This window comes from Oncorhynchus masou, chromosome 5, assembly GCF_036934945.1.
Source record: "Oncorhynchus masou masou isolate Uvic2021 chromosome 5, UVic_Omas_1.1, whole genome shotgun sequence".
Taxonomy (NCBI): domain Eukaryota; kingdom Metazoa; phylum Chordata; class Actinopteri; order Salmoniformes; family Salmonidae; genus Oncorhynchus; species Oncorhynchus masou.
This window is the reverse complement of record NC_088216.1, coordinates 84,129,599-84,152,023: the sequence shown is the minus strand read 5'-3', so window position 1 is coordinate 84,152,023 and position 22,425 is coordinate 84,129,599. Positions and strand designations below refer to the sequence as shown.

At 46.0% G+C, this 22,425-nt stretch overlaps 2 pseudogenes; one reads left to right on the top strand and one right to left on the bottom strand.

The window, feature by feature from the left end:
- Positions 1–17,894, bottom strand: part of LOC135540403 (methionine--tRNA ligase, cytoplasmic-like) — a 34,372-nt pseudogene extending 16,478 nt beyond the window's left edge.
- The window catches only part of LOC135530120 (kinesin heavy chain-like), a 184,497-nt pseudogene that overhangs the window by 54,947 nt on the left and 107,125 nt on the right, over positions 1–22,425 (top strand).

Sequence of the window (22,425 nt, the reverse complement as noted above, 5' to 3'; positions counted from 1 at the left end):
GTCTACAGTAATGTTAAGTGTCTACAGTAATATAGTGTCTACAGTAATGTTACGTGTCTACAGTAATGTTACGTGTCTACAGTAATGTTTACGTGTCTACAGTAATATAGTGTCTACAGTAATGTTAAGTGTCTACGGTAATATAGTGTCTACAGTAATGTTACGTGTCTACGGTAATGTTACGTGTCTACAGTAATGTTACGTGTCTACAGTAATGTTACGTGTCTACGGTAATGTTACGTGTCTACAGTAATGTTACGTGTCTACAGTAATGTTAAGTGTCTACAGTAATGTTATGTGTCTACAGTAATATAGTGTCTACAGTAATGTTACGTGTCTACAGTAATATAGTGTCTACAGTAATGTTACGTGTCTACAGTAATATAGTGTCTACAGTAATGTTACGTGTCTACAGTAATATAGTGTCTACAGTAATGTTAAGTGTCTACAGTAATATAGTGTCTACAGTAATATAGTGTCTACAGTAATGTTAAGTGTCTACAGTAATAGTGTCTACAGTAATGTTAAGTGTCTACAGTAATGTTAAGTGTCTACAGTAATGTTACGTGTCTACAGTAATGTTACGTGTCTACAGTAATATAGTGTCTACAGTAATGTTAAGTGTCTACAGTAATATAGTGTCTACAGTAATGTTACGTGTCTACGGTAATGTTACGTGTCTACGGTAATGTTACGTGTCTACAGTAATGTTACGTGTCTACAGTAATGTTAAGTGTCTACAGTAATGTTATGTGTCTACAGTAATATAGTGTCTACAGTAATGTTACGTGTCTACAGTAATGTTAAGTGTCTACAGTAATGTTACGTGTCTACAGTAATATAGTGTCTACAGTAATGTTACGTGTCTACAGTAATGTTACGTGTCTACAGTAATGTTACGTGTCTACAGTAATGTTACGTGTCTACAGTAATGTTACGTGTCTACAGTAATATAGTGTCTACAGTAATGTTACGTGTCTACAGTAATGTTATGTGTCTACAGTAATATAGTGTCTACAGTAATGTTAAGTGTCTACAGTAATGTTACGTGTCTACAGTAATGTTACGTGTCTACAGTAATATAGTGTCTACAGTAATGTTAAGTGTCTACAGTAATATAGTGTCTACAGTAATATAGTGTCTACAGTAATATAGTGTCTACAGTAATGTTAAGTGTCTACAGTAATATAGTGTCTACAGTAATGTTAAGTGTCTACAGTAATGTTAAGTGTCTACAGTAATGTTACGTGTCTACAGTAATGTTACGTGTCTACAGTAATATAGTGTCTACAGTAATGTTAAGTGTCTACAGTAATATAGTGTCTACAGTAATGTTACGTGTCTACGGTAATGTTACGTGTCTACAGTAATGTTACGTGTCTACAGTAATGTTACGTGTCTACAGTAATGTTACGTGTCTACAGTAATGTTACGTGTCTACAGTAATGTTACGTGTCTACAGTAATGTTATGTGTCTACAGTAATATAGTGTCTACAGTAATGTTACGTGTCTACAGTAATGTTAAGTGTCTACAGTAATATAGTGTCTACAGTAATGTTACGTGTCTACAGTAATGTTACGTGTCTACAGTAATGTTACGTGTCTACAGTAATATAGTGTCTACAGTAATATAGTGTCTACAGTAATGTTACGTGTCTACAGTAATGTTACGTGTCTACAGTAATATAGTGTCTACAGTAATGTTACGTGTCTACAGTAATGTTACGTGTCTACAGTAATGTTACGTGTCTACAGTAATATAGTGTCTACAGTAATGTTACGTGTCTACAGTAATATAGTGTCTACAGTAATGTTAAGTGTCTACAGTAATGTTAAGTGTCTACAGTAATGTTACGTGTCTACAGTAATGTTACGTGTCTACAGTAATGTTACGTGTCTACAGTAATATAGTGTCTACAGTAATGTTACGTGTCTACAGTAATATAGTGTCTACAGTAATGTTACGTGTCTACAGTAATATAGTGTCTACAGTAATATAGTGTCTACAGTAATATAGTGTCTACAGTAATGTTACGTGTCTACAGTAATATAGTGTCTACAGCAATATAGTGTCTACAGTAATATAGTGTCTACAGTAATATAGTGTCTACAGTAATATAGTGTCTACAGTAATAGTGTCTACAGTAATATAGTGTCTACAGTAATGTTACGTGTCTACAGTAATAGTGTCTACAGTAATATAGTGTCTACAGTAATGTTACGTGTCTACAGTAATATAGTGTCTACAGTAATATAGTGTCTACAGTAATATAGTGTCTACAGTAATGTTACGTGTCTACAGTAATATAGTGTCTACAGTAATATAGTGTCTACAGTAATATAGTGTCTACAGTAATATAGTGTCTACAGTAATGTTACGTGTCTACAGTAATATAGTGTCTACAGTAATGTTACGTGTCTACGGTAATGTTACGTGTGTCTACAGTAATATAGTGTCTACGGTAATGTTACGTGTCTACAGTAATATAGTGTCTACGGTAATGTTACGTGTCTCAGTAATTGTATCACTCCATACAGAACACACAGGAAGGTGAGATACCTTCGGTTTGGATTCTTCTTCCTCCTCTGGCTGGAAGGAGGGATTGAGGACAAAATTTAGATAAAAGGCCCACTCCTGAATTTAAAACAAAAAAACAAAACGGCTGCCCTGCCACTGTGGGTTTGAGGAGGGATCGAGGAGGAGAGGATTTCGATTCCCCTGCACCTATTCAAGGTACGCTAACACACCCCTTCTTGAACAGTCTTGAGCCTTATAATATAATTCTTATTATAATACACTAAGCTAAGAAAGCAGCACTGTCTGAGGACAATACCACTGAACAATATTACCGTTGTCCGTTTGGTATTTCATCTACCTACCTGTTGAAATATCAAAGTAACCATCCTGGAATTGTATTAAAAAACAAACACTCTTTTTGGTTCAAGTAAATGTTCCTTTCACTACCGGTATATAATTTACACTGTCATCTCTTAACCTTCACCACTGCACTGACCTGCTGTCCTCCAAACCTCTTCTTCAGAGACTCAATCTGTTCGGACTCTAGCTTCTGGAACAACGGGCTGACCTCGTGGAGACGGAGTGAGAGGGACAGAGAGAGACAGGGACAGAGAGAGAGAGAGACAAGGACAGAGTGAGACAGGGACAGGGACAGAGAGAGACAGGGACAGGGACAGAGAGAGACAGGGACAGAGAGAGAGAGAGACAAGGACAGAGTGAGAGCGAGGTGGACAGAGAGGGACAGAGCGAGACAGGAACATGAAGGAGTTGGAATTTAGACAACTTTATAGTACAAAATTAGACATTGTAATATAAAAATAAAAAACATGTTTAAAATCCCAAATGTCTCCAAGACAAGAAGATTATACTGCTAAGAGCGACTGAGTCTCTAATCAACATCGTAGAAATATAACGGAACACATGACAAAGTGATTTCCCTCTGTTCATATCTAACAGAGCTTTCCTCACCGTGCCAATGTGATGCCCGGCGGGCAGAGAGCAGACGAAGGTCCCTGGGCCCTGCAGCAGGGTCCCGGTGACGGAGGGCGGAGCGTTCAGCTGCCTGCGGATGGTCTGACTGACCGTTGGCATGTAGGGCTGGAGCATGACGGACAGCAGGCACGCCACATTCACAGACACACCTGTCACTGTACCCGATCGCTGCCTGGAAGAGAGGGGGGGGCATTACTGAGAGAGAGAGAGAGAGAGAGAGAGACAGCAGGCACGCCACATTCACAGACACACCTGTCACTGTACCCGATCGCTGCCTGGAAGAGAGGGGGGCATTACTGAGAGAGAGAGAGAGAGACAGCAGGCATGCCACATTCACAGACACACCTGTCACTGTACCCGATCGCTGCCTGGAAGAGAGGGGGGCATTACTGAGAGAGAGAGAGAGAGAGAGAGAGAGAGAGAGAGAGAGAGAGAGAGAGAGAGAGAGAGAGAGAGAGACAGGGAGAGACAGAGACAGAGACAGAGACAGAGAGAGAGAGAGAGAGAGAGAGAGAGAGAGAGAGAGAGAGAGAGAGAGAGAGAGAGAGAGAGAGACAGCAGGCACGCCACATTCACAGACACACCTGTCACTGTACCCGATCGCTGCCTGGAAGAGAGGGGGGGCATTACTGAGAGAGAGAGAGAGAGAGAGAGAGAGAGAGAGAGAGAGAGAGAGAGACAGGCACGCCACATTCACAGACACACCTGTCACTGTACCCGATCGCTGCCTGGAAGAGAGGGGGGGCATTACTGAGAGAGAGAGAGAGAGAGAGAGAGAGAGAGAGAGAGAGAGAGACAGCAGGCACGCCACATTCACAGACACACCTGTCACTGTACCCGATCGCTGCCTGGAAGAGAGGGGGCATTACTGAGAGAGAGAGAGAGAGACAGCAGGCACGCCATTCACAGACACACCTGTCACTGTACCCGATCGCTGCCTGGAAGAGAGGGGGGCATTACTGAGAGAGAGAGAGAGAGAGAGAGAGAGAGAGAGACAGCAGGCACGCCACATTCACAGACACACCTGTCACTGTACCCGATCGCTGCCTGGAAGAGAGGGGAGGGGCATTACTGAGAGAGAGAGAGAGAGGGGGGGGGCGGGGGGGAAGAGCATTACTGAGAGAGAGAGAGAGAGAGAGAGGGACAGAGAGTGAAAGCAAAAGAGAGAGAATTCAACATACCAATTAGGATCTGGCTAAAAAAAATACTTGAATCAATTATAGAACCTATTGCCCTTTATGGTTGTGAGGTCTGGGGTCCGCTCACCAACCAAGAATTCACAAAATGAGACGAAAACCAAATTGAGACTCTGCATGCATAATTCTGGAAAAATATCCTCTGTGTACAACGTAGAACACCAAATAATGCATGCAGAGCAGAATCAGGCCGATACCCACTAATTATCAAAATCCAGAAAAGAGACGTTAAATTCTATAACTACCTAAAAGGAAGCGATTCCCAAACCTTCCATAACAAAGACATCGCCTACAGAGAGATGAACTTGGAGAAGAGTCCCCTAAGCAAGTTGGTCCTGGGGCTCTGTTCAAAAACACAAACACACCCTACAGAGCCCCAGGACAGCAGCACAATTAGACCCAACCAAATCATGAGAAAACAGAAAGATAATTACTTGACACATTGGAAAGAATGAACAAAAAACAGAGCAAACTAGAATGCTCTTTGGTCCTAAACAGAGAGTACACAGTGGCAGAATACCTAACCACTGACTGACCCAAACTTAAGGAAAGCTTTGACTATGTAGACTCAGTGAGCATAGTCTTGCTATTGAGAAAGGCCACCGTAAGCAGACATGGCTCTCAAGAGAAGACAGGCTATGTGCACACTGCCCACAAACTGAGCTGCACTTCCTAACCTCCTGACAAATGTTTAACCATATTAGAGAGACATATTTCTCTCAGTTTACACAGACCCCAAAATTATTTGGAAACAAATCCAATTTTGGTAAACTCCCATATCTATTAGGTGAAATTCCACAGCGTGCCATCACAGCATCAAGATGTGTGACCTGTTGAGAGAGAAGACAGAGAGAAATAGACAAACCTGTCTGTTTCGTCCCTTTAATTTTCTTCCAGGGTTCGTTGACCTGATGTACTGGTTACCGTGGCGAGAGATGTTGAGGATACACTTCAGGGCATCACGGATCCTGATAGGGAGAACAGAACAGAACAGATCCTGATAGGGTGAACAGAACAGAACAGAACCTGATAGGATGAACAGAACAGAACAGATCCTGATAGGGTGAACAGAACAGATCCTGATAGGGTAAACAGAACAGATTCTGATAGGGGTAAACAGAACAGAACCTGATAGGGTGAACAGAACAGATCCTGATAGGATGAACAGAACAGATCCTGATAGGGTGAACAGAACAGATCCTGATAGGGTGAACAGAACAGATCCTGATAGGGTGAACAGAACAGAACAGATCCTGATAGGGTGAACAGAACAGATCCTGATAGGGTGAACAGAACAGAACCTGATAGGGTGAACAGAACAGAACCTGATAGGGTGAACAGAACAGAACCTGATAGGGTGAACAGAACAGATTCTGATAGGGTAAACAGAACAGAACCTGATAGGGTAAACAGAACAGAACCTGATAGGGGTAAACAGAACAGAACCTGATAGGGTGAACAGAACAGATCCTGATAGGATGAACAGAACAGATCCTGATAGGGTGAACAGAACAGATCCTGATAGGGTGAACAGAACAGATCCTGATAGGGTGAACAGAACAGAACAGATCCTGATAGGGTGAACAGAACAGAACAGATCCTGATAGGGTGAACAGAACAGATCCTGATAGGGTGAACAGAACAGAACAGATCCTGATAGGGAGAACAGAACAGATCCTGATAGGGTGAACAGAACAGATCCTGATAGGGTGAACAGAACAGATCCTGATAGGATGAACAGAACAGAACAGATCCTGATAGGGTGAACAGAACAGATCCTGATAGGATGAACAGAACAGAACCTGATAGGATGAACAGAACAGAACAGATCCTGATAGGGTGAACAGAACAGAACAGATCCTGATAGGGTGAACAGAACAGATCCTGATAGGGAGAACAGAACAGAACCTGATAGGGTGAACAGAACAGATCCTGATAGGGTGAACAGAACAGAACAGATCCTGATAGGGTGAACAGAACAGATCCTGATAGGGTGAACAGAACAGAACCTGATAGGATGAACAGAACAGAACAGATCCTGATAGGGTGAACAGAACAGATCCTGATAGGGTGAACAGAACAGATCCTGATAGGATGAACAGAACAGAACAGATCCTGATAGGGTGAACAGAACAGATCCTGATAGGATGAACAGAACAGAACCTGATAGGATGAACAGAACAGAACAGATCCTGATAGGGTGAACAGAACAGATCCTGATAGGGTGAACAGAACAGATCCTGATAGGGTGAACAGAACAGAACCTGATAGGGTGAACAGAACAGAACCTGATAGGATGAACAGAACAGAACAGATCCTGATAGGGTGAACAGAACAGATCCTGATAGGGTGAACAGAACAGATCCTGATAGGGTGAACAGAACAGATCCTGATAGGGTGAACAGAACAGAACAGATCCTGATAGGGTGAACAGAACAGATCCTGATAGGGTGAACAGAACAGATCCTGATAGGGTGAACAGAACAGATCCTGATAGGATGAACAGAACAGATCCTGATAGGATGAACAGAACAGAACCTGATAGGATGAACAGAACAGATCCTGATAGGGTGAACAGAACAGATCCTGATAGGGTGAACAGAACAGATCCTGATAGGGTGAACAGAACAGATCCTGATAGGGTGAACAGAACAGAACAGATCCTGATAGGGTGAACAGAACAGAACAGATCCTGATAGGGTGAACAGAACAGAACCATCTGCTCCTAGAATTAGCATCAAAGTCAAATAAGACCTTATTTCAAAGTGTGTTGTATATTATGGTGGTGCTGCTTCAACATCAACTCTCCAGACCACAACACAAAATATAAATTTCAACATGAACTCTCCAGACCACAAAATATAAACTTAAACTTTCAACTCTCCATTCTTTTCACACTCCTAAAACTGTGTCAGTACAAGTGTGTGTGTGTGTGTGTGTGTGTGTGTGTGCGTGTGCGTGTGACGAGCAGCATTTTTGACAACTGGTTCTTACTTGACTCTGTCCATGAGGTTAATGTACTGCTTCAGCTCCCATCCCACCTGAGCCAACAGTCTCTTGTCCTCCTGCTGAAGAACCATGGCAGGGACACAGCCCTCAAAGAACTTACTGACAAACATACCAGCCCTGAGAGAGGGAGAGGAGGGAGGGAGGGAGAGGTGAGGGAGGGGGAGGTGAGGGAGGGGGAAGAGGAGGGAGGGGGGAGGGGTGAGGGAGGGGGGGAAGAGGTGAGGGAGGGAGAGATCGATAGATGGGGGAGTGGTAGCAAGAGAGAGGAAAGTGGGAGAGAGAGTTCATCACAATTCCTTACATTTCCCAATGTGTTGACTTCAGCACATAGATGGGCTTAAATGATTAATTCCAATTCGCTATCATTTATTTAACGTTTTAAAATAAAACACAACTACCTAAATAATAAATGAAACATTTCTAGGTTTAGAGATTCAGCTGTTGGTACTCTGCTCTTTCCTGACCCAGACCCAGCCTCTACCTCCCCCGCTACAGCCCCAGCCTCTACCTCCCGCTTACAGACCCAGCCTCTACCTCTCCCCCGCTACAGACCCAGCCTTGTACCTCTCCCGCCACGGGACCCAGCCTCTACCTCTCCCGCTACGGACCCAGCCTCTCCCGCTACAGACCCAGCCTCTACCTCTCCCGCCACGGACCCAGCCTCCCCCGCTACGGACCCAGCCTCCCGCTACGGACCCAGCCTCTCCCGCTACGGACCCAGCCTCTCCCGCTACGGACCCAGCCTCCCGCTACGGACCCAGCCTCCCGCTACGGACCCAGCCCCGCCACGGACCCAGCCTCTCCCGTCACGGACCCAGCCTCTCCCGCTACGGACCCAGCCTTCTCCGCCACGGACCCAGCCTCTACCGCCACGGACCCAGCCACCGCTACGGACCCAGCCTCTACCGCTACGGACCCAGCCTCTCCCCGCTACGGACCCAGCCTCTCTACCGCTACGGACCCAGCCTCTACCGCTACGACCCAGCCTCTCTACCGCTACGGACCCAGCTTTACCGCTACGGACCCAGCCTCCCCGCTACGGACCCAGCCTCCCGCACGGACCCAGCCTCTCCCGCTACGGACCCAGCCTCTCCCGCTACGGACCCAGCCTCTCCCGCTACGGACCCAGCCTCTCCCGCTACGGACCCAGCCTCTCCCGCTACGGACCCAGCCTCTCCCGCTACGGACCCAGCCTCTCCCGCCACGGACCCAGCCTCTCCGCTACGGACCCAGCCTCTCCCGCTACGGACCCAGCCTCTCACGGGACCCAGCCTCCCGCTACAGACCCAGCCTCCCGCTACAGACCCAGCCTCTCCCGCTACAGACCCAGCCTCCCGCTACAGACCCAGCCTCCCGCTACGGACCCAGCCTCTCCCGCTACGGACCCAGCCTCCCGCTACAGACCCAGCCTCTCCCGCTACAGACCCAGCCTCCCGCCAGACCCAGCCTCTCCGCTACAGACCCAGCCTCCCCGCTACAGACCCAGCCTCTGCCGCTACAGACCCAGCCTCTACCTCTCCTGTTACAGTACCAGCCTCTACCTCTCCTGCTACAGAACCTGTTGAGGTCCAGCCTCTACCTTCTCCTGCCCAGACCTGTTGAGCCCCAGCCTCTACCCTCTCCTGCTACAGGACCTGTTGAGCCCCAGCCTCTACCTCTCCTGCTACAGACCCAGCCTCTACCTCTCCTGCTACAGGACCTGTTGAGCCCCAGCCTCTACCTCTCCTGCTACAGTACCTGTTGATGAAGTTGCCCAGGTTATTGAGCAGCTCAGAGTTGTTCTTGGTGGCCATGTCGACCCAGGAGAAGGCCGAGTCCTGGACTCCCGGGACGGAGGTACAGCAGGTAGAATCGGCCACACGTCAGAGGGGATACCCGTGTCCTGGCCATGTCACCAAACACACCAACACTCGGACTCTTAGAGAACTTGGTGTCCTCGTAGTTCAGGTACTCTGAGAGGAAACCCAGACACAGTGGTTCATTTCATCTTATCCACAACGACTGACAACTGCAAGTGGATTCAACTGGGTAACAACGGCTTAACATGAACAGTCAACAACGGGGAAAACTAAAAATGAAATATCTAAAATATTAAATTGTATTGTCTGTAATATTAATAGGATTTCTTAAGTTTCACCAACACTAAAGACCTTTTGTGTGTGTGTGTGTGTGTGTGTGTGTGTGTGTGTGTGCATGTCAAATCAAATCAAAATATATTAGTCACATGCCCTGAATAAAACATGTAGACCTTACAGAAATGCTTACTTACAAGCCCCTTAACCAACAATATAGTTTAAAAAAATATGAATAAGAAATATAAAGTAACAAGTAGTTACAGAGCAGCAGTAAAATAACAATAGTGAGACAATATACAGGGGGGGGTACATATACAGGGGTACAGGTACAGAGTCAATGCGGAGGCTATATACAGGGGGTACAGGTACAGAGTCAATGTGGAGGCTATATACAGGGGGTACAGGTACAGAGTCAATGTGGAGGCTATATACAGGGGGTACCGGTACAGAGTCAATGCGAGGCTATATACAGGTACCGCACAGAGAGTCAATGAGGCTGAGATACAGGGGGTTCCGGCACAGAGTCAATGCGGAGGCTACATACAGGGGGTACTGGCACAGAGTCAATGTGGAGACTATATACAGGGGGTACCGTACAGAGTCAATGTGGAGGCTATATACAGGGTATTACGGTACAGAGTCATCGTGGAGGCTATATACAGGGTGTACTGCACAGAGTCAATGTAGCTATATACAGGGGGTATGGGAAACAGAGTCATTGGGAGGCTATATACAGGGGTACCGTACAGAGTCAATGGAGGCTATATACACGGGGTACTGGCAGAGTCAATGTGGAGGCTATACAGGGGGTACAGGTACAGAGACAATGTGGAGGCTATATACAGGGGGTACCGGTACAGAGTCAATGTGGAGGCTATATACAGGGGGTACCGTACAGAGTCAATGTGGAGGCTATATAAAGGGGGTACCGGGCACAGAGTCAATGTGGAGGCTATATACAGGTGGTACCGGCACAGAGTCAATGTGGAGGCTATATACAGGGGCACTGTACAGAGTCAATGTGGAGGCTATATACAGGGGGTACCGGGACAGAGTCAATGTGGAGGCTATATACAGGGGATACCGGTACAGAGTCAATGTGAGACTATATACAGTGTGTGGGTATGCATGTCTGTGTGTCTGTGTGTGTGTGTGTGTGTGTGTGTGTGTGTGTGTGTGTGTGTGTGTGTGTGTTACCTGTGGCCACTAGGTGGTTGACCAGTGTATAGTTGTCCTGTGCTCCCAGTAGAGAAAGCAGGGAACACCACACTGTGGGAACGGAACATTGTCCTTGGCCATGAAGTTATACAGCTCCACCTGGTGGTAGAATATAGGAATTACATGGGACGTTACACAGCTCCACCTGGTGGTAGAATATAGGAATTACATGTTATACAGCTCCACCTGGTGGTAGAATACAGGAATTACAGATCAAAACATGTCTGGAATATATCAGAAATTCAGTCCTTGATGGCTGCAATGTATGAAGGATTGTTTTCAGCATTAACACACCTGGACTGAGTGAACCGCAGTTGATTAGTTGAATTTGATATGATTAAGTTTTGATCCACTGGGGAGACCAGAAGGCTGTATAACTGAAGTCTGTAGCAGGGTGGAGTTGGGTTTAAAGAGACCAGAAGGCTGTGGCTGGGTGGAGTTGGGTTTAAAGAGACCAGAAGGCTGTAGAACTGAAGTCTGTAGCTGGGTGGAGTTGGGTTTAAAGAGACCCAGAAGGCTGTAGAGCTGGGTGGAGTTGGGTTTAAAGAGACCAGAAGGCTGTAGAGCTGGGGGAGTTGGGCTTAAAGAGACCAGAAGGCTGTAGAGCTGGTGGAGTTGGGTTTAAAGAGACCAGAAGGCTGTAGCTGGGTGGAGTTGGGTTTAAAGAGACCATTGAAGGCTGTAGAGCTGGGTGGAGTTGGGTTTAAAGAGACCAGAAGGCTGTAGAACTGAAGTCTGTAGCTGGGTGGAGTTGGGTTTAAAGAGATCAGAAGGTTGTAGAGCTGGGTGGAGTTGGGTTTAAAGAAACCAGAAGGCTGTAGCTGGGTGGAGTTGGGTTTAAAGAGACCAGAAGGCTGCTAACATCACAGAGTATGACCTGATTGGTAGACACACTGTACCTGCTGTGGGTTCTTCCACCACTTCTCCCATTGGTCAGTGTAATTGGCTGTGATGGACAGGTAACCAATAGGGAGCGTCCAACCACACGTAGAACACCTGACATCTAAAGAAGAGGAAGATCATTACTTCCTGAATGGGGGGAGAGAAACAGAGTGTGTGTGTTCAAGAGAATGAGAGAGAGAGAGACAACGGGAAGAGAGAGCTAAAGAAAGAGAGACATGGGAAAGAGAGAAAGACAACGAAAAAAAGAGAGCTAGGAGAAAGAGAGAAAACAGAGTGTGTGGTTCCCAAGAGAATGAGAGAGAGAGAGAGACAACGGGAAAGAGAGAGAGCTAAGAAAGAGAGAGACAACGGGAAAGAGAGAGAGCTAAAGAAAGAGAGACAACGGGAAAGAGAGAGACAGAAAAAAGAGAGAGCTAGAAAGAGAGAGACAACAAGAGAGAACGAGAGCTAGAGAAAGAGAACGAGCCAGAGAAAGAGAGAACGAGCTAGAGAAAGAGAGAGAACGAGAGCTAGAGAAAGAGAACGAGAGCTAGAGAAAGAGAACGAGAGCTAGAGAAAGAACGAGAACTAGAGAAAAAGAACGAGAGCTAGAGAAACTACTGAAGGTTGAGTTTGTCTGGTACCTTTGTCAGAGAAAACGGTGAGGTACAGGGTTCCCACTTCAGGTCTCTGCGATGCAAGGCTTGAGTCCGTCCCTCACCCAGGATCTGGTGATCTGTTTGGCGTTAGCCGTCCAGTCCCCTGACCCAGTAGACCTCTCCAACCACTGCTCCAACTCAGCCTCCAACTGACCATAGAGTGGTATACGGGAGTTAGAAGAGAAAGAAGAAGAGAGAAGAAGAGAGAAGAAGAGAGGAGAGAGAGAGGAGAAGAGAAGAGAAAGAGAGAGAAGAAGAGAGAAAGAGAGAAGAGAGAGGGAGAGAAGAGAGAGAGAGGAGAGAAGAGGAAGGAAGGAGAGAGAGAAGGAGAAATAGAGAGAGAGAGAGAGGAGAGAGAGAGAAAGAGAGAGAGAAAAGGAAAGAGAGAGAGAAAGAGAAGGAGAAAGAGAGAGAGAAGAGAAAGAAGGAGAGAGAAGAGAGAGAGAGAGAGAGAGAGAGAGAGAGAGAGAGAGAGAGAGAAAGAGAGAGAGAGAGAGAGAAAGAGAGAGAGAAGCGAGAGAGAAAGAGAAGGAAAGAGAGAAGAAGAGAGAAGAAGAGAGAGAGAGAGAAAGAGAGAGGAGAGAAAGAGAGAAGAGAGAAGAAGAGAGAGAGAGAAGGAGGAGAAGAGAAGGAGAGAGAGAAGAGAGAGAGAGAAGAGAGAAGAAGAGAGAGAAGAGAGAGAAGAGAGAGAGAGAAGAAGAAGAGAGAGAAAGAAGAAAAGAAGAAGAAAAAAGAGATAAACAAGCACCTGGTTTAAACACCTATAAAGTCTTAGCATTATGTGGACTTAGAGACAAACTAACATGATGGAAATTTGAAAGACGTGACTGTGTGTACCTTGGGCAGGTCCAGGAACAGGTGTTTGGAGGATTGGACTACAGGAGTCTGACTACACACCTTACAAGTAGGCTCCTGTAGAGAGAAAGGACACATCACTAAGGCCTTGTAGTGGAGGAGAGAACACATCACTAGGCCTTGTAGTGGAGGGAGAGAGAACACATCACTAAGGGCCTTGTAGTGAAGGAGAGAGAACACATCACTAAGGCCTTGAAGTGGGAGGAGAGAAATATATCACTAAGGCCTTGTAGTGGAGGAGAGAACACATCACTAAGGCCTTGTAGTGGAGGAGAGAACAAATCACTAAGGCCTTGTAGTGGAGGAGAGAACAAAATCACTAAGGCCTTGTAGTGGAGGAGAGAACACAACACTAAGGCCTTGTAGTGGAGGAGAGAACAAATCACTAAGGCCTTGTAGGTGGAGGAAGAACAAATCACTAAGGCCTTGTAGTGGAGGAGAGAGGGTGACCTTGGTGCCGGCGAATTGCTGGCTTCCTGGGGGCATTACACGGCACCCCAGGTTACTGACGTCCTCGGAAGTGTGATGAAACTTAAATTAACTAATTGAATGTAACCAGAGATCTCTATAGAGCTCCATTTTATGGAACAGTCTGCTATCCATGTGAGAGACGCATAAACCGATCTCAACCTTTTAAGTCTTTACTGAAGACTCACTTTCAGTAGGTCCCATGGTTGAGTGTAGTCTGGGCCCAGGAGTGGAAGAACGGAAAGGCTCTGGAGACATCCCTCCTAGTGGGATGTGAGGGCTGTGCTTTGGTGCTCTTCCATGCTGTCCCTAAGAGTGAAAATGGAGTGGGGCTCACTGACGTGATCTTCCCGCCTACGGTTTGGCCCCTGCTGCTGGTGCCGGAGAGATTTTCGTGGGCTGTACCCAGTGTCGTCTCCAGGATGGGGCCCCCTACGGGCTGTGATCCTCCGACCCCTCCTGTCTCAGCCACCCAGTGTCTCTGACCCTCCTGTCTCAGCCAGTAGTTTATGTGTCAGTAGTTTATGTGTCTAGGGTCAGTCTGTTATATGTGAAGTATTTCTCCTGTCTTTAAGTATGCTCTCTCTAATTCTCTCATTCTCCCTCCCCCCCTGAGGACCCTCAGCCCTAGACCATGCCTCAGGACTACATGGCATGATGACTCCTTGCTGTCCCCAGTCCACCTGGTCGTGCTGCTGCTCCAGTTTCAACTCTTCTGCCTGCGGCTATGGAACCCTGACCTGTTCACTGACGTGCTACCTGTCCCAGACCTGTTGTTTTCAACTCGCTCTCTCTACCTCACCTGCTGTCTCAACTCCTGAATGATCAGCTATGAAAAGCCAATCAGAGTGATGCTAATTAAACAATACGGGTTATTGACATTTTGGGTCCGCTTGGGGACAAATAGAATGAGTAGCACTTTCCATTGTGATTTAAATTTAAATATTAGTAGGCTACACTAAATCTGGTCATCCTCAGAAATGATGTGTCAATTTCAGCCTTCTTTTAGCTTTAGTCTCCTTGACTGTTGTCTCAATGGTTTAGACGTTTGGGACGACTCTTTACTCTTCCATTGTACCAGGAAAAATAAACCAAGTAGCAGCAAAAAGTATTTGAAAATATTCAACCCAGATCTGGCTGGATCAGGTAAACTCCATTAATTGATTAATTGATTGATTGATAGAAAATGGCTGTGTTCCAGAAGTTAGGCCATTACTGACTCCTGACAGATCTTACAACGCCTGGATAGGTATTTTAAGAATCAGATAGCAAATCATATGTTGAAGCAATTTGTCAGTCGATGAAGAGGCACGTAACCATTGGCTGTTGTGCTGCCTTAGCCTTCGCTGTGGAACGTGCCCCCTATAAAGGTCTCTCCAGCACCTCACCCGTAGCTCTAGCGTTGATAAGCTTGCCACACTTGTCACACTGGTCCCCTCGGGCCTCTGGGTAAGAGCAGAAGGGACATGTTCCCTCGACAAGCGGTCGGCTAGAAAACGCTGGCAAGCCTCGCAGCGCAGCTGCTCCACAATGTCTTCAAGTAGGAACGCCTGTTCTGGGCTCCTGAGGAGACGCCAGAAGATGTTCTGGGCTATCCTGAGAGAGAGAGACAGAGAGAGAGAGAGAGGCGAGAGAGAGAGAGGCGAGAGAGAGAGACAGAGACAGAGAGAGAGAGAGAGAGAGCGAGAGAGAGAGAGACAGAGACAGAGAGACAGAGACAGAGAGAGACAGACAGAGACAGACAGAGACAGACAGACAGACAGAGACAGACAGAGACAGACAGAGAGAGAGACAGAGAGAGACAGAGAGAGAGAGAGAGAGAGACAGAGAGAGACAGAGAGAGAGAGAGACAGAGACAGAGAGATAGAGAGAGGATACTTATTCACAAATACAATTCGAAACACTTTTCAATTTTTTCAATCATCCGTACAAACCCCCTGAAGAAAATGAATCCACACTAATTCTCCACACAATAGTTTTGACGTGATCAATCCCTGTTTGAACAGCGGAAGTGGAAGTGGAAGAGGAAGTGGAAGAGGAAGTGGAAGCCGTGTTGCAGAACTCTTTAACATGTCTAGCTACCACACTCCCAGTGTATTGCTAATGTACAGTACCAGTCAAAAGGTTTGAACACACCGACTCATTCAAGGTTTCTCTCTTTTTTTTTTTTTACTATTTTCTACATTGTAGAATAATAGCTAAGACATAACTATGAAATAACACATATGGTATAGCAGTAACCCCAAAAGTGTTAAATAAATCAAAATATATTTTAGATTCTTCAGTAGCCACCCTTGCCTTGATGACAGCGTTGAACACTCTTGGCATTCTCTCAACCAGCTTTTTTATTTTTTGTATGGGTGGGTGTTGCCATCGTGACCAGTGAACTGAGATAAGGCGGAGCTTTACTAGCATGGACTTGTAGATGACCTGGAACCAGTGGGTCTGGCTTACGAATATGTAGCGAGGCCAGCCGACTAGAGCATACAGGTCGCAGTGGTGGGTGGTATAAGGTGCTTTAGTGACAAAACAGATGGAGACTGGATAAACCTGCATCCAGTTTCCTGAGTCGAGTGTTGGAAGCTATTTTGTAGAGACATCAGCCGAAGTCAGAGGACTCCAGGATAGTCAGTTTTACTAGGGGTAAGTTTGGCGGCGGAGTGAAGGAGGCTTTGTTGCGAATAGAAAGCCAGCTTTGAGATTTGATTTCCAATTGGAGATGTTTGATATGAGTCTGGAAGGAGAGTTTACAGTCTAGCCAGACACCTAGGTACTTATAGATGTCCACATATTCAAAGGCCGGAACCATCCAGGGTGGTGATACTAGTCAGGCGTGCAGGTGCAGGCAGCAATCATTGAAAAGCATGCATTTGGTTTACTAGCGTTTTCATGAGCTGTTGGAGGCCACGGAAGGAGTGTTGTATGGCATTGAAGCTCGTTTGGGGTTAGATAGCACAGTGTCCAGGACTGGGCCGGAAGTATATAGAATGGTGTCGTCTCGTAGAGGGATCAGGGAAAGCCGCAGCAAGAGCAACATCATTGATATATACAGAGAAAAAGAGTCGGCCCGAGAATTGAACCCTGTGGCACCCCCATAGACTGCCAGAGGACCAGACAGCATGCCCTCCGATTTGACACACTGAACTCTGTCTGCAAAGTAGTTGGTGAACCAGGTAAGGCAGTCATCAGAAAAACCGAGGCTACCGAGTCTGCCGATAAGAATATGGTGATTGACAGAGTCGGAATGCCTTGGCTTCATGGTTGAGTCACCTGGAATGCATTTCAATTAACAGGTGTACCTTGATAAAATATATTTCTTTCTTAATGTGTTTTGAGACAATCAGTTGTGTTGTGACAAGGTAGGGGTGGAAGATGGTCCTATTTGGTCAAATACCAAGTCCATAATGGCAAGAACAACTCCATACCCCACCTTGCCCTCAGAACAGCCAACGGTTCTTGACCCAAACCAGTGTGCCCACACCCCACTACCACACCCCGTTTAGACACTTCAATGTTTTATCTTGCCCTTTCACCCTCTGAATGACACACAGACACAATCCATGTCTCAACTGTCACAAAAGGGTTAAAAGTCCTTCTTTAACCTGTCTCCTCTCCTTCATCTACATGGATTGAAGTGGATTTAACAAGTGACATCACTAAGGGATCATAGCTTTCACCTGGATTCACCTGGTCAGTCGATGTCATGGAAAGAGCAGGTGTTCCTAATGTTTTAGATCAGGTGCTGAATCCTCCTATATAATCCAAAGAATAAGCAGACCTTTTAACATGAAATTCTACCACCGCAACTCACTCAGTCTGTTTCCTTGTGGTGGTGCGGCCAAAGAAGTCGAAGTCCACCTGGAACCACTGGTAGATGGAGGCGTGGACAGCGTGGTACTTGTCACAGATCTGCTGCGCTGTCAGACCTTCCTCACGGGCCTTGTTCTCTGTAGCTGTACCGTACTCATCAGTCCCACACACATACAGTACATTCCAACCACGCAGACGACCGTACCTGGGAGAGACAGAGAGGAGAGATACAGTATTATAGGATAGTGTACAGTATAGTAGGGTAGTGTACAGTATAGTAGGGTAGTGTACAGTATAGTAGGGTAGTGTACAGTAAAGTAGGGTAGAGTAGTGTACAGTATAGTAGAGTAGTGTACAGTATAGTATAGTAGGGTAGTGTACAGTATAGTAGGGTAGTGTACAGTAAAGTAGGGTAGAGTAGTGTACAGTATAGTAGTGTACAGTATAGTAGGGTAGAGTAGTGTGCAGTATAGTAGAGTAGTGTACAGTATAGTAGGGTAGGGTACAGTAGGGTATGGTAGAGTAGGGTAGTGTACAGTATAGTAGGGTACAGTAGGGTAGAGTAGGGTAGGGTAGTGTACAGTAGGGTAGGGTAGTGTACAGTAGGGTAGTGTACAGTATAGTATGGTAGGGTAGTGTACAGTAGGGTAGTGTACAGTAGGGTAGTGCACAGTAGGGTAGTGCACAGTAGGGTAGTGTACAGTAGGGTAGTGTACAGTATAGTATGGTAGGGTAGTGCACAGTATAGTAGGGTAGTGTATAGTAGGGTAGGGTAGAGTTGGGTAGTGTACAGCAGAGTACAGTAGAGTAGGGTAGTGTACAGTAGGGTAGTGTACAGTAGGGTAGTGTACAGTATAGTATGGTAGTGCACAGTATAGTAGGGTAGTGTATAGTAGAGTAGGGTAATGTACAGTATAGTAGGGTAGAGTACAGTAGGGTAGAGTACAGTAGGGTACAGTAGAGTAGGGTAATGTACAGTATAGTAGGGTAGTGTACAGTAGGGTAGAGTACAGTAGGGTACAGTAGAGTAGGGTAATGTACAGTATAGTAGGGTAGTGTACAGTAGGGTAGTGTACAGAAGGGTAGGGTAGAGTAGGGTAGTGTACAGTAGGGTAGGGTACAGTATAGTAGGGTAGTGTAGGGTAGTGTACAGTAGAGTAGGGTAGTGTACAGTAGGGTAGAGTAGGGTACAGTATAGTAGGGTAGTGTACAGTAGGGTAGAGTAGGGTACAGTATAGTAGGGTAGTGTAGGGTAGGGTAGTGTACAGTACAGTAGGGTAGAGTACAGTAGGGTACAGTAGAGTAGGGTACAGTATAGTAGGGTAGTGTACAGTAGGGTAGGGTAGAGTAGGGTAGTGTACAGTAGGGTAGTGTACAGTAGGGTAGGGTAGTGTACAGTAGGGTATGGTAGAGTAGGGTACAGTATAGTAGGGTACAGTAGGGTAGGGTACAGTACAGTAGGGTAGTGTGCAGTAGGGTAGGGTACAGTATAGTAGGGTAGTGTACAGTAGGGTAGTGTACAGTATAGTAGGGTAGTGTACAGTAGAGTAGGGTAGTGTACAGTAGGGTACAGTATAGTAGGGTAGTGTAGTGTAGGGTAGTGTACAGTAGAGTAGGGTAGGGTACAGTAGGGTAGAGTAGGGTACAGTATAGTAGGGTAGTGTACAGTAGAGTAGGGTAGTGTACAGTAGAGTAGGGTAGTGTACAGTAGGGTAGAGTAGGGTACAGTATAGTAGGGTAGTGTCGTGTAGGGTAGGGTAGTGTACAGTAGAGTAGGGTAGTGTACAGTAGGTACAGTATGGTAGGGTAGTGTACAGTAGGGTAGAGTAGGGTACAGTATAGTAGGGTAGGGTAGTGTACAGTAGAGTAGGGTAGAGTACAGTAGGGTAGAGTACAGTAGGGTACAGTAGAGTAGGGTAATGTACAGTATAGTAGTGTACGGTAGGGTAGGGTTGAGTAGGGTAGGGTAGAGTAGGGTAGTGTACAGTAGAGTAGGGTAGGGTAGTGTACAGTAGGGTATGGTAGAGTAGGGTACAGTAGGGTAGGGTACAGTACAGTAGGGTAGTGTACAGTAGGGTAGGGTAGAGTAGGGTAGGGTAGTGTACAGTAGAGTAGGGTACAGTATAGTAGGGTAGTGTACAGTAGGGTTTAGTAGTGTACAGTAGGGTATGGTAGAGTATGGTACAGTATAGTAGGGTAGTGTACAGTAGGGTAGGGTAGAGTAGGGTACAGTATAGTAGGGTAGAGTAGGGTACAGTACAGTAGGGTAGTGTGCAGTAGGGTAGTGTACAGTATAGTAGGGTAGTGTACAGTAGGGTAGTGTAGAGTAGTGTACAGTATAGTAGGGTAGGGTACAGTATAGTAAGGTAGGGTACAGTATAGTAGGGTAGTGTGCAGTAGGGTAGGGTACAGTATAGTAGGGTAGGGTACAGTATAGTAGGGTAGTGTACAGTATAGTAGGGTATGGTACAGTATAGTAGGGTACAGTACAGTAGGGTAGGGTACAGTAGGGTAGTGTACAGTAGAGTAGGAGTAGAGTAGAGTAGCGTAGTGTACAGTACAGTAGGGTAGGGTACAGTATAGTAGGGTACAGTATAGTAGGGTACAGTATAGCAGGGTAGGGTACAGTATAGTAGGGTAGTGTACAGTATAGTAGGGTAGTGTACAGTATAGTAGGGTAGGGTACAGTAGGGTAGGGTACAGTAGGGTAGTATACAGTAGAGTAGGGTAGAGTAGAGTAGGGTAGAGTAGAGTATAGTAGGGTAGTGTACAGTATAGTAGGGTAGGGTACAGTAGAGTAGGGTAGAGTACAGTAGAGTAGGGTAGTGTACAGTAGGGTAGGGTAGTGTACAGTAGGGTAGGTAGTGTACAGTAGAGTAGGGTAGAGTACAGTAGGGTAGAGTACAGTAGGGTACAGTAGAGTAGGGTAATGTACAGTATAGTAGGGTAGTGTACAGTAGGGTAGTGTACAGAAGGGTAGGGTAGAGTAGGGTAGTGTACAGTAGGGTAGGGTACAGTATAGTAGGGTAGGGTAGAGTAGGGTACAGTATAGTAGGGTAGTGTAGGGTAGTGTACAGTAGAGTAGGGTAGTGTACAGTAGGGTACAGTAGGGTAGAGTAGGGTACAGTATAGTAGGGTAGTGTACAGTAGGGTACAGTATAGTAGGGTAGTGTAGGGTAGGGTAGTGTACAGTACAGTAGGGTAGAGTACAGTAGGGTACAGTAGAGTAGGGTACAGTATAGTAGGGTAGTGTACAGTAGGGTAGGGTAGAGTAGGGTAGTGTACAGTAGGGTAGTGTACAGTAGGGTAGGGTAGTGTACAGTAGGGTATGGTAGAGTAGGGTACAGTATAGTAGGGTACAGTAGGGTAGGGTACAGTACAGTAGGGTAGTGTGCAGTAGGGTAGGGTACAGTATAGTAGGGTAGTGTACAGTAGGGTAGTGTACAGTATAGTAGGGTAGTGTAGTGTAGGGTACAGTATAGTAGGGTAGTGTACAGTAGGGTAGTGTACAGTAGAGTAGGGTAGTGTACAGTAGGGTACAGTATAGTAGGGTAGTGTAGTGTAGGGTAGTGTACAGTAGAGTAGGGTAGGGTACAGTAGGGTAGAGTAGGGTACAGTATAGTAGGGTAGTGTACAGTAGAGTAGGGTAGTGTACAGTAGAGTAGGGTAGTGTACAGTATAGTAGGGTAGTGTAGTGTAGTGTAGTGTACAGTAGAGTAGGGTAGTGTACAGTAGGGTAGAGTAGGGTACAGTATAGTAGGGTAGTGTCGTGTAGGGTAGGGTAGTGTACAGTAGAGTAGGGTAGTGTACAGTAGGTACAGTATGGTAGGGTAGTGTACAGTAGGGTAGAGTAGGGTACAGTATAGTAGGGTAGGGTAGTGTACAGTAGAGTAGGGTAGAGTACAGTAGGGTAGAGTACAGTAGGGTACAGTAGAGTAGGGTAATGTACAGTATAGTAGTGTACGGTAGGGTAGGGTTGAGTAGGGTAGGAGTAGAGTAGGGGTAGTGTACAGTAGAGTAGGGTAGGGTAGTGTACAGTAGGGTATGGTAGAGTAGGGTACAGTATAGTAGGGTACAGTAGGGTAGGGTACAGTACAGTAGGGTAGTGTACAGTAGGGTAGGGTAGAGTAGGGTAGGGTACAGTATAGTAGGGTAGTGTACAGTAGGGTTTAGTAGTGTACAGTAGGGTATGGTAGAGTATGGTACAGTATAGTAGGGTAGTGTACAGTAGGGTAGGGTACAGTATAGTAGGGTAGTGTACAGTAGGGTAGTGTAGAGTAGTGTACAGTATAGTAGGGTAGGGTAGAGTAGGGTACAGTATAGTAGGGTAGAGTAGGGTACAGTACAGTAGGGTAGTGTGCAGTAGGGTAGTGTACAGTATAGTAGGGTAGTGTACAGTAGGGTAGTGTAGAGTAGTGTACAGTATAGTAGGGTAGGGTACAGTATAGTAAGGTAGGGTACAGTATAGTAAGGTAGGGTACAGTATAGTAGGGTAGTGTGCAGTAGGGTAGGGTACAGTATAGTAGGGTAGGGTACAGTATAGTAGGGTAGTGTACAGTATAGTAGGGTATGGTACAGTATAGTAGGGTACAGTACAGTAGGGTAGGGTACAGTAGGGTAGTGTACAGTAGAGTAGGGTAGAGTAGAGTAGCGTAGTGTACAGTATAGTAGGGTAGTGTACAGTATAGTAGGGTAGGGTACAGTATAGTAAGGTAGGGTACAGTATAGTAGGGTAGTGTGC